The following is an 11,114-nucleotide window of genomic DNA, read 5'->3' as shown; positions in this document are numbered from 1 at the left end:
GTCATCTGTTCTAACAAATATAGTTTGTAATGAATGAGTGAACTCACCTGACTCCTTATTCTAAGCCGACGTTTACAGACTCTCTGGACATTGCTCTTGGGTTCGGCTAACGACACCGATTCCCATCGGCCCTTCTCCACCTCCACCCACTCGTGTTGTGTGTTTACACTGCTCTGGCCCCATGGCTTCCGCAGTATCCTGGCTACAGTCATCCTTAGGATTTCTGCATGAGTCCCAAGACGACCAATGCCCGGCCTTGCCTGTGTGCCCTGGAAGCTTTGTTCTGTCCAGCTCTGCTCGCTGCCTCACCTGGACACCAGGTGTCAGGCGACCCACGCGCCTACTCTGACCCGGCAGTGAGGGGAAGGAGAAACGCTGTTTATAATCAGATGGAAGAGACGTGGCCCCTGTGATGCAGTTAGATTTCACAGTAGTAAGACATTAGAAATTATTTTCTTGTAGGGTTTTGTTTTGTTTTCAGCTAGATTGAAAAATAATGGGGCAAGTGGGGATACTTTTAAGTTTTGCTGCCATCTGGAGGGAATTAATTTATCCCTTTGTAATTGAAGATTCGATCCAGTGATGATTTCTAGCTGGAGGCCTTCTGAAGGCATGTTGAATTCGTGGCAATCAAACATTTTAAGTGCTTTTTCTTTTTTGAATTTCTTTTTCTGTTACTTTCTGGCTGATTGAGGCACAGACAGATGGAGTTTTTTTCTAATGGACTGGCTGATGCCTGGAAATAATATGCCTGTTCTTTTTCTCCTGAGTAATAAAAACAAAACCAACATGTCTTCTTTGTGTGGGATAACGGATCAGTTGGAATAAATACCAGAAGTTATTGAGGAGGTGGAGTGGAGTGGAGTTCAGAGTCCAGGCTCTGGAGCCAGACTGCCTAGGCGTGAGTCTCTGCTGCTTATAAGCTGTGTGACCTTGGGCAAATTACTTAATCTCTCTGTTTTCATGTTTTCTCATCTGTAAAATGAGGATAGTAATGAGACATCTCTTAGGTTGATGTGAAGATTAAAAATAACATTTGTAGCTCAGAACAATGTCCTGGTACATTGTAAGCATACTATAATAATTTTTTTATTGTACTTCAGGTTCTGGGGTTCATGTGCCGATCATGCAGGATTGTTGCATAGGTACATACATGGCAAGGTGGTTTGTTGCCTCCCTCCGCCCGTCACTTACATCTGGCATTTCTCCCCATGTTATCCCTCCCCAACCTTCCCATCCCCCAGCTGTGCCTCCCCTGGCCACTCCCCAACAGACCCCAGTGTGTGATGCTCCCCTCCCTGTGTACATGTGTTCTCATTGTTCAACACCCATCTATGAGTGAGAACATGAAGTGTTTGATTTTCTGTTCTTGTATCAGTTTGCAGAGAATGATGGTTTCCAAATTCATCCATGTCCCTACGAAGGACACAAACTCATCTTTTTTATGGCTGCATAGTATTCCATGGTGTTTATGTGCCACATTTTCCTTGTCCAGTCTATCATTGATGGGCATTTGGGTTGGTTCCAAGTCTTTGCTATTTTAAACAGTGCCAAAATGAACATATGTGTGCATGTGTCTTTGTAATAGAATGATTTATCATCCTTTCCATATAAACCCAGTAATGGGATTGCTGGGTCAAATGGAATTTCTATTTCTAGATCCTTGAGGAATCGCCACGCTGTCTTCCACAATGCTTGAACTAATTTACACCCCCACCAACAGTGTAAAAGTGTTCCTATTTCTCCACATCCTCTCCAGCATCTGTCGTCTCCAGATTTTTTAATGATCGCCATTCTAACTGGTGTGAGATGGTATCTAATGTGGTTTTGATTTGCATTTCTCTAATGACCTGTGATGATGAGAATTTTTTCATATGTTTGTTGGCCTCATGTATGTCTTCTTTTGAAAAGTGACTGTTCATGTCCTTCACCCACTTTTGGATGAGTTTGTTTTTTTCTTGTAAATCTGTTTAGTTCTTTGTAGATTCTGGTTATTAGCCCTTTGTCCAATGGGTAGATTGCAAACATTTTTTCCCATTCTGTTAGTTGCCGGTTCACTCTAATGATTGTTTCTTTTGCTGTACAGAAGCTCTGGAGTTTAATTAGGTCCCATTTGTCTATTTTGGCTTTTGTTGCCAATGCTTTTGGTGTTTTAGTCATGAAGTCCTTGCCTATGCCTATGTCCTGAATGGTTTTGCCTAGGTTTTCTTCTAGGGTTTTTATGATGTTAGGTCTTATGTTTAAGTCTTTAATCCATCTGGAGTTAATTTTAGTGTAAGGTGTCAGGAAGGGGTCCAGTTTCTGCTTTCTGCACATGGCTAGCCAGTTTCCCAGTACCATTTATTAAACAGGGAATCCTTTCCCCATTGCTTGTTTTTGTCCTTTTTGTCAAAGATCAGATGGCTGTATTTGTGTGGCATTGCCTCCAAGGCCTCTGTTCTGTTCCATTGGTCTATATCTCTGTTTTGGTACCAGTACCATGTTGTTTTGATTACTATAGCCTTGTAGTATAGTTTGAAGTCAGGTAGCGTGTTGCCTCCAGCTTTGTTCTTTTTGTTTAGGATTGTCTTGGCTATGTGGGCTCTCTTTTGGTTCCATATGAAGTTTAAGGTGGTGTTTTCAAGTTCTGTGAGGAAGGTCATTGGTAGCTTGATGGGGATAGCGTTGAATCTATAAATTACTTTGGGCAGTGTGGCCATTTTCACGATATTGATTCTTCCTAACCATGAGCATGGAATGTTTTTCCATCTGTTTGTGTCCTCTCTTATTTCATTGAGCAGTGGTTTGTAGATCTCCTTGAAGAGGTCCTTTACAGCCTTTGTTAGTTGTATTCCTAGGTATTTTATTCTCTTTGTAGCAATTGTGAATGGGAGTTCACTTATGATTTGGCTCTTGGTTAGTCTGTTATTGGTGTATAGGAATGCTTGTGATTTCTGCACATTGATTTTGTATCCTGAGACTTTGCTGAAGTTGCTTATCAGTTTCAGGAGATTTTGGGCTGAGACGATGGAGTCTTCTAGATATACAATCATATTGTCTGCAAATAGAGACAATTTGACTTCCTCCTTTCCTAATTGAATACGCTTTATTTCTTTTTCTTGCCTGATTGCTCTGGCTAGAACTTCCAATACTATATTGAATAGGAGTGGTGAGAGAGGGCATCCTTGTCTAGTGCCAGATTTCAAAGGGAATGCTTCCAGTTTTTGCCCATTCAGTATGATATTGGCTGTTGGTTTGTCGTAAATAGCTTTTATTATTTTGAGATATGTTCCTTCCATACCTAGTTTATTGAGAGTTTTTAGCATAAAGGGCTGTTGAATTTGTCAAAGGCCTTCTCTGCATCTATTGAGATAATCATGTGTTTTTTGTCTTTGGTTCTATGGTGAATTACGTTTATAGACCTGAGTATGTTGAACCTGCCTTGCATCCCTGGGATGAATCCTACTTGATCGTGATGGATAAGCTTTTTGATGTGCTGTTGCAATCAGTTTGCCAGTATTTTATTGAAGATTTTTGCATCTATGTTCATCATGGATATTGGCCTGAAGTTTTCTTTTTTTGTTGTGTCTCTGCCGGGTTTTGGTATCAGGATGATGTTGGTCTCATAAAAAGATTTGGGGGGGATTACCTCTTTTTGTGTTGTTTGGAATAGTTTCAGGAGTGGTACCAGCTCCTCATTGTATGTCTGGTAGAATTTGGCTGTGAACCCATCTGGACCTGTGCTTTTTTTGGTTGGTAGGTTATTAATTGCTGCCTCCACTTCAGCCCTTGTTATTGGTCTGTTCAAGGTTTCAACTTCTTCCTAGTTTAGGCTTGGGATGGTGCAAGTGTCTAGGACTTTATCCATTTCTTCCAGGTTTACTGGTTTATGTGCATAGAGTTGTTTGTAGTAATCTCTGATGGTAGTTTGTACTTCTGTGGAATCAGTGGTGATAACCCCTTTATTATTTTTTATTGCATCTATTTGATTCTTCTCCTTTTTTTTTTTTTTTTTTTTTTATTAATCTGGCTAGTGGTCTGTCTATTTTGTTGATCTTTTCAAAAAACCAGCTCCTGGATTTATTGATTTTTTTGAAGTGTTTTTTGTGTCTCTATCTTCTTTAGTTTTGCTCTGATCTTAGTTATTTCTTGTCTTCTGCCAGCTTTTGAGTTTTTTTGGTCTTGCTCCTCCAGCTCCTTCAATTATGACGATAGGGTGTCGATTTTAGGTCTTTCCTTCTTCTCATGTGGGCATTTATTGCTATAAATTTCCCTCTAGACACTGCTTTACATGTGTCCCAGAGATTCTGGTACATTGTATCTTTGTTCTTGTTGGTTTCAGAGAACATCTTTATTTCTGCCTTCATTTCAATGTTTATCCAGTCAACATTCAAGAGCCAGTTGTTCAGTTTCCATGAAGTTGTGTGGTTCTGAGTTAGTTTCTTAATCCTGAGTTTTAATTTGATTGCCTTGTGGTCTGAAAGACTGTTTGTTATGATTTCTGTTCTTTTGCATTTGCTGAGGAGTGATTTACTTCCAGTTATGTGATCAATTTTGGAGTAGGTGCAATGTGGTCCTCAAAAGAATGTATATTCTGTGGATTTGGGATGGAGAGTTCTGTAGATGTCTATTAGGTCCACTTGGTCCAGATCTGAGTTCAAGTCCTGTATATCCTGTTAATTTTCTGTCTCATTGATATGTCTAATATTGATACTGGAGTGTTAAAATCTCCCACTATTATTGTGTGGGAATCTAAGTCTCTTTGTAGGTCATTTAGAACTTGCTTTATGTATCTGGGTGTTCCTGTGTTGGGTTCATATATATTTAGGATCGTTAGCTCTTCTTGTTGCATTGATCTTTTTACCATTATGTAATGCCCTTCTTTGTCTCTTTTGATCTTTGTTGGTTTAAAGTCCATTTTATCAGAGACTAGGTTTGCAACTCCTACTTTTTTTGATCTCCATTTGCTTGATGAATCTTCCTCCATCCCTTTATTTTTAGCCTATGTGTGTCCTTGCATGTGAGATGGGTTTCCTGAATGCAGCACACCGATGGGTTTTATAGGTTTCCTGAATACAGCACACTGATGGGATTTGACTTTTTATCCAATTTGCCAGTCTGTGTCTTTTGATTGAGGCATTTAGCCCTTTTACATTTAAGGTTAATACTGTTATGTGTGAATTTGATCCTGCCATTTTGATGCGAGCTGGTGGTTTTGCCTGTTATTGATGAGTTGTAAGTCTGCCTTTCTTTATGGTCCAAGACGTGTAGCCCTCCTGCACAGATAACTCACATGACCCATGATCTTCCCACACCTAGACTTACCATCAAACGCCTCGCTGACAGGAAAATGCAAGCTAGCTCATTGCAACTTTGGTGTTGCAGTACTGCATGTAGCCATCTCCAGCACAAGCACCATCCTGTAAAATCCCCAGCAAGCCTCTGTCTCTCTCTGTATAAAAGACACACACACACAGACACACACACACACACACACACACACACAGACAACATTAGTTTTAACTAAGTCAACTTTTTATTACAGAACCCTAAAAAAACCTTTTTCTCAATTGTAATTCCTACTGAAGCCATTTTTTGTTGTTTCTTCTGGCTGGGCTTCTGTCACCAAACATTCATCCCACAGACATGACCGTCCACACACTGCCCTGCCTTACTGCAGTGAGATAGAAGCTCTCAGCTAACAATCATTCTAAATACACCAGTGTTTTCAGGGAGTCCCTGTGGGTCTTTCTCTAGACTCTTTGTCCTGTTCCACTGGTCTCTTTGTTTAACTTTCAATGTAGAGCTGATCCAGCCCTTTCTCTGGGGTCTGCAAGGGATCATGTCTGAGACAGCCTGCTGTGCTTGCTGGTCCAGGGCTTCTCCAGTCTGGCTGAGCCTCAGGGTTATCCGTGGAGCTTTTTCAAAATACTTGCCTTCCCTCTGTGAGGCTGTGCTTCAGAGGGTCTGCGGAGCGGTTAAGGGTCTCAGGTGTTCACAAGCTTCCCGGGTGATTCCAATGGTGAGCTGTTTGGAAACACTTCAGTGGGCAGTGCTCTCTGGTCCAGCTGAGGGGCTTCTCATTGCACCTATGAAGTGAGAACTGGAAGGGAATTTGAGAGCAAGGTACCCCAGTTTCTCGCTGTAAGACGTAGGACCTAAGGCCTAGAGAAAGGAAGCAAAGAGTCCAGGTTGTAAATAACTCAATGGCAGTTTTTTTTTTTTGATATGTCATTCAAGCATCAAGTAGTTTTAAGGGTCTATTGTATGTGAAGAAGTGCTATGCTAAGTACTGGAGACACACATAAGCGTACATAGTCCCTGAACTGTTGAAGCTCAAAGTCTTGTTGGAAAACAGGCATGCAGGCAGACAACTGAAATCTGATTGCACATGTGCTAGAAAAAAATGGATGCTCAGATGATAGCGAGATCATTCACGCAAGTACAATGAAGGGGGTCAAGCTGAGATTGATAAGGGGGGCATCTGGGATGGGACTTGGTGTGAGGCTGAGCTCTGGAGGGGATGTGCAGGGAAGGCACCCAGCAGAGCTGCAGCCAAGCACTGAGCCAGGGAAGGACTGGAGAGTCAGAGAAGGAACATCCTCTGTTCTTGGAGACCACAGCCTGACTACAGAGGCGGGAAGGATGAGAGAGCTGGAGAAGGCACATTGTTCCTACAGGGCATAGCCTGAGAGCACAGAGGCAGGACAGATGGGAGAGTCAGAAAAGGCACGTTGTCTGTTCCTGGAGACCACAGCCTGAGACAGGAAAGGCAGGGATGGGACTCACGATGGAGCTAGGATTCACCCACCTTGGAAAGGTCCTGCCTGCCATTCTTCCATCTTACGTTGTTACTGATAGGGACTCAGGAAAGACTTTCGACAAGAAGATGACTGATCTAATTTCTGTGCAGAATGGTCATTCTGCACAGAAATGACCAATGGGCCAAAAAGAGGAAAGGGTAGAGGCAGGAACACCAGGGAAATGAGAAAATTCAGCACATTCGGTGAAAGTGAATGCCTGAGCAGGCCCTGGGATTGTGAATGGGGAGGAGAGGCAAACAGGAGGTGAAGAGGCGCCTCTCTGGGACTTAATGGTTGGTAACATTTGGAAAGAAAGAGGGGGAGGAAATTAGGATGCCCTAGTTTTCTGGCCTAAGAAATGAATGCATGGTGGTGCCATTAAGCGAGATAGGGAATTCAGAAGGAGTACTTGTGGGGGGAGGTAGGAAGATGAGCTCATTCTCAGATGCTAAATTTGAGGTACCTGTGGGTCAGGCAGAGGCAGGTGTCACCTGGAGCTTAGGAGCGAGAAGTGGGATATAACAATGCACTAGTAATGTAATCTTGACCTTTGCAAAAACTTAGCTGTTTTATCATATAAAATAGAAACTTAACTTTCTTTTTTCTTTTTTGAGACAGGGCCTTGCTCTGTTATCCAGGCTGGAGTGGAGTGGAGTGGTCATAGCTTACTGTAGCTTCCATTTCCAGGGCTTAAGCCTTCCAAGTGGCTGGAACTACAGGTGTGCACAACCATGCCCAGATAAGTTTTAATTTTTTTTTTTTGTAGAGATGGGGGTCTCACTATATTGCCCAGCCTAATTTCAAACTCCTAGGCTCAAGTGATCCTTCTACCTAAGCCTCCAGAATAGCTGGAAGTACAGGCACATGCCACTATGCCTGGCTAATCTTTAATTTTTTTTTTTTGTGGAGAGGAGGGTCTTGCTATGTTGCCAAGGCTGGTCTTGAACTCCTGGGCTCAAGCAGTCCTCCTGCCTTGGCCTCCCCAAACGTTGGGATTACAGGTGTAAGCCAGTGCACCCAGCCTAAAATTTCTTAACCCACGTATAGGTAGTCATTGATTACAAAAACAGGCTTTCAGCATGAAAATGATTTTTCATCAAGTTGAAGAAATAGAAGAAGATTCTTGGGCTCATGTTCTTTCCAGTTCCCACGATCTTTCAAAATCAATGTTGGCTCATTATGCTGTCTCCTCACGTGCTTTGCCTGCCGGCTTATTCTGCTGGCCCTTGTCTTCTGCCCATGGGCCTTGCTTCGACCTGTCTTGGTCTCCAGCTCCACGTTGTTCCATTTACTGTGGCTGTGTAACAAACTACCCCAAACTTAGTTGCTTAAAAAGCAGCCATTTATATTGCTCATTGTATTAGTCCATTTTCACATTGCTATAAAGAAATACCTGATAATGGGTAGTTTATAAAGCAAGGAGGTCTAATTGGCTCGCAGTTCTGCAGGCTGTACAGGAAGCATGATGTCGGCATCTGCTTGGCCTCTCGGGAGGCCTCAGGAAAACTACAATGATGGCAGAAGGCAAAGGAGGAAGCAGGCATGTCTTGTGTGACTGAAACAGAAGGAAGAGAGATAGTGGGGAGGTGCTACACGCTTTTAAATAACCAGATCTCCTGACAACTCTGTCGTGAGCACAACTCTAGAGGGATGGTGTTAAACCATGAAAAACTGTCTTCCTGATCCAATCATCTCCCACCAGGCCCCGCCTCCAATACTAGGGATTGTAATTCAACATGAGATTTGGGTGGGCACACAGATTCAAACCATGCCACTCAGACATCTGCAGTTTGTGCAGGACTCGGTGGGGTTAGCTTGTGTTTGCTCCATTCACCATCAGTGAGGGCAGGTTGAAGACCAGAGCTGGAATCTTCGGAAGCCTCACTCACTCTGGTAGTTGCTGCTGGATGTCGTCTGACCCCTCAGCTGGGACTCTTGGATGGAACATACTCCATGTGGACTTGGATTTAGAACAACGCGGTGACTGGGCTCCAGGGGCACAGACAACTTGTGCCTGTGAGAGCACATTGCCTTAATGACCCTGCTCTAGAAGTCACCCAGCATAATTTCTCCTGGATTCTATTCATTGAGGCACTTAAAGTCCCTTGCATCTTCAAGGTAAATAGACTTCCTCTCTTGATGGGGAGGGGTGAGATCCTAGAAGAGCCTGGGGGACATTTTTATTCTGTGGACACTTTTGGGCAATGCATTCTGCCACACACGTGTTTGTGGTGCAGTGATTCTCCGAGCCTGTGCCCAGCCCTGCACCCTGCCCCTCCGGGCCCTTGCTGCATGCCTTCCTTCGTGCATGGCTGACCAGGGCTGAGACTCACAGGATGAATGGGGTGCAAGTTGTACTTTTTCATAGTCTCGTGTCCAAACAAAGTGATCAAAGGTGACAGCATCAGCTTGGCAGCCACTGGTGAGGAATGCCAAAGCCAAGAAAAATGTCTGCAAAATCTGGACCATCCAGATTTTCCTTTCTTGTCAGCAAAAACAGTTAGATTTAGGGACTTGTAGTTAGCAGTGAGATTTAAGATGTTTGGTCACACAAATAAAACACTGCAGGAATTCTTGGGTTAACCAGAACAAATTTATGATGGAGAAATTATTATCTTTTTATTTTTAAAAGATTCTAAGACTGGTTAAAATTCCTCTACCTGTAGGGCAATTTTTTTCTTTTGAAAATTTGAATTTCTCATCAAGGTGAAAGGTAGTGTTGGTGACCTTGTTTATGATGGAGAAAGCAATATATTTGCAAGGCAAAGTTCTTCCCAGCAAGTTAGCTTGTCCCTGACTTTTGTTGCAAAGCTGCTTTGATTTATCCATAAGCCTAACTTTCCCGACAGAAGGGATGATTAAACTGACTGGCAATTGAAATATGATACAAGGTAGTCCTGATTGGGTGAAGCCACATGACTAGGCTTCTCTAGGAGGGCCTGGAGACCCTGGGCCAGATGTTTTGAGAAAAATTTATAGCATGAATGGAAAAACAAAGAAGATAGATGGAAATGGGAAAAATAAGTCCCTATTCTGAAATCACTGAAAGCCAGAGAGTTTAAAGGAAACTCTGAGATAAAAATGAATGGCTCAATGATTCTTTCTTTCTTAATAAATAAAGATGGGGTTTTGCTATGTTGTCCAGGCTGGTCCCAAACTCCTGGGCTCAAGTGATCCTCCTGCCTCAGGCTCCCCAAATGTTGGAATTACAGGTTTGAGCCACCACCTATGGCCTCCCCAATGCTTTTTAAAGTACATTTGCAAAATATGTCATAAAGCAAGTGTATATTTGTATAAAAAAGGTCAAAGACTAGCCATGAAAACTCAAAAGGTAAGGTGGTGATTGTAGAAGGATCGGTGGGTAAGTGAATTCATTCATCTGGCAAACTTGGTTGAACACTAGTAGCATTACCAGGCACTGTACAAGGTCCTGCAGATGGAGCTGGAAAGGCAGTTTTTTCCCCTTATATGTTCATAGTCTTGTAGGGGAGTTTGGTTGGCTGAAGAATGGTCCGCAAAAGTATTCATGTCCTAATCCCTGGACTTGTCAATGTTACCTTCTATAGCAAAAGAGCATTTGCAGATGGAATGAAGTGGTGGCCCTTGAGTTGGAGAGAGTAGCCTGGATAATCTGGGTGGGCCCTAACTGCAATCACAAATGTCCTTTTAAGAGGGAAACAGAGAGAGGCTTGGCTACAGAAGAAGAAGGCCATGTGATGCTTGAAGCGAGATGCTGCACTGCTGGGCTTTGAAGATGAAGGAAGAGGCCATGAGTCAAAGGGCACAAGGAACACGGCTCCAGAACTCAGAAACGAGAGCCTGACCCTGCTGACACCTTGGTTTTTAGCCTAGTGAAACCCAGTTTAGACTTCTGACCTCCAGACCTATAAGATAATAAATTTGTATTGTTGTAAGCCATTGATTTTGTGACAATTTGTTAGAGCAGCCATGGGAAGCTGATACAGGGGTTTAGACTTAGTAGATATCTGTATCTGCTAAAGTGTAATTTTAAGCAAAGTCCATCTGCCTTTCTGAAAATTTTTATCACTGAACTTAGGATAAATAAAAATTTTTTTACTGTTTATTTCTTTGGCTTTAGGATCTGTTCAGTAGTCAACAATCAAATACCCATGGGTGTAGAATTTGGGCCTCTTTGTCAATGCTCTTGCTAGAAGATTTTAATAATGGTATGGAGAAGGAGAGGAGAGTTTGAAGAGACTCATTTAGGATACCGCTTTATTTTGAGACATGAATGAGGTCATAAGATTGTTTTAAAAAAGTAGATTGAAACATAGGCATCCAAACAAATTTTTTTCCTGACACATGTCCATG

Source organism: Aotus nancymaae, unplaced genomic scaffold (assembly GCF_030222135.1).
Source record: "Aotus nancymaae isolate 86718 unplaced genomic scaffold, 86718_ANA_hifiasm-v0.15.2.pri h1tg000002l, whole genome shotgun sequence".
In the NCBI taxonomy this organism is placed as follows: Eukaryota; Metazoa; Chordata; class Mammalia; order Primates; family Aotidae; genus Aotus; species Aotus nancymaae.
The sequence above is the reverse complement of the archived record's forward strand: the minus strand, read 5'-3'. Positions refer to the sequence as shown.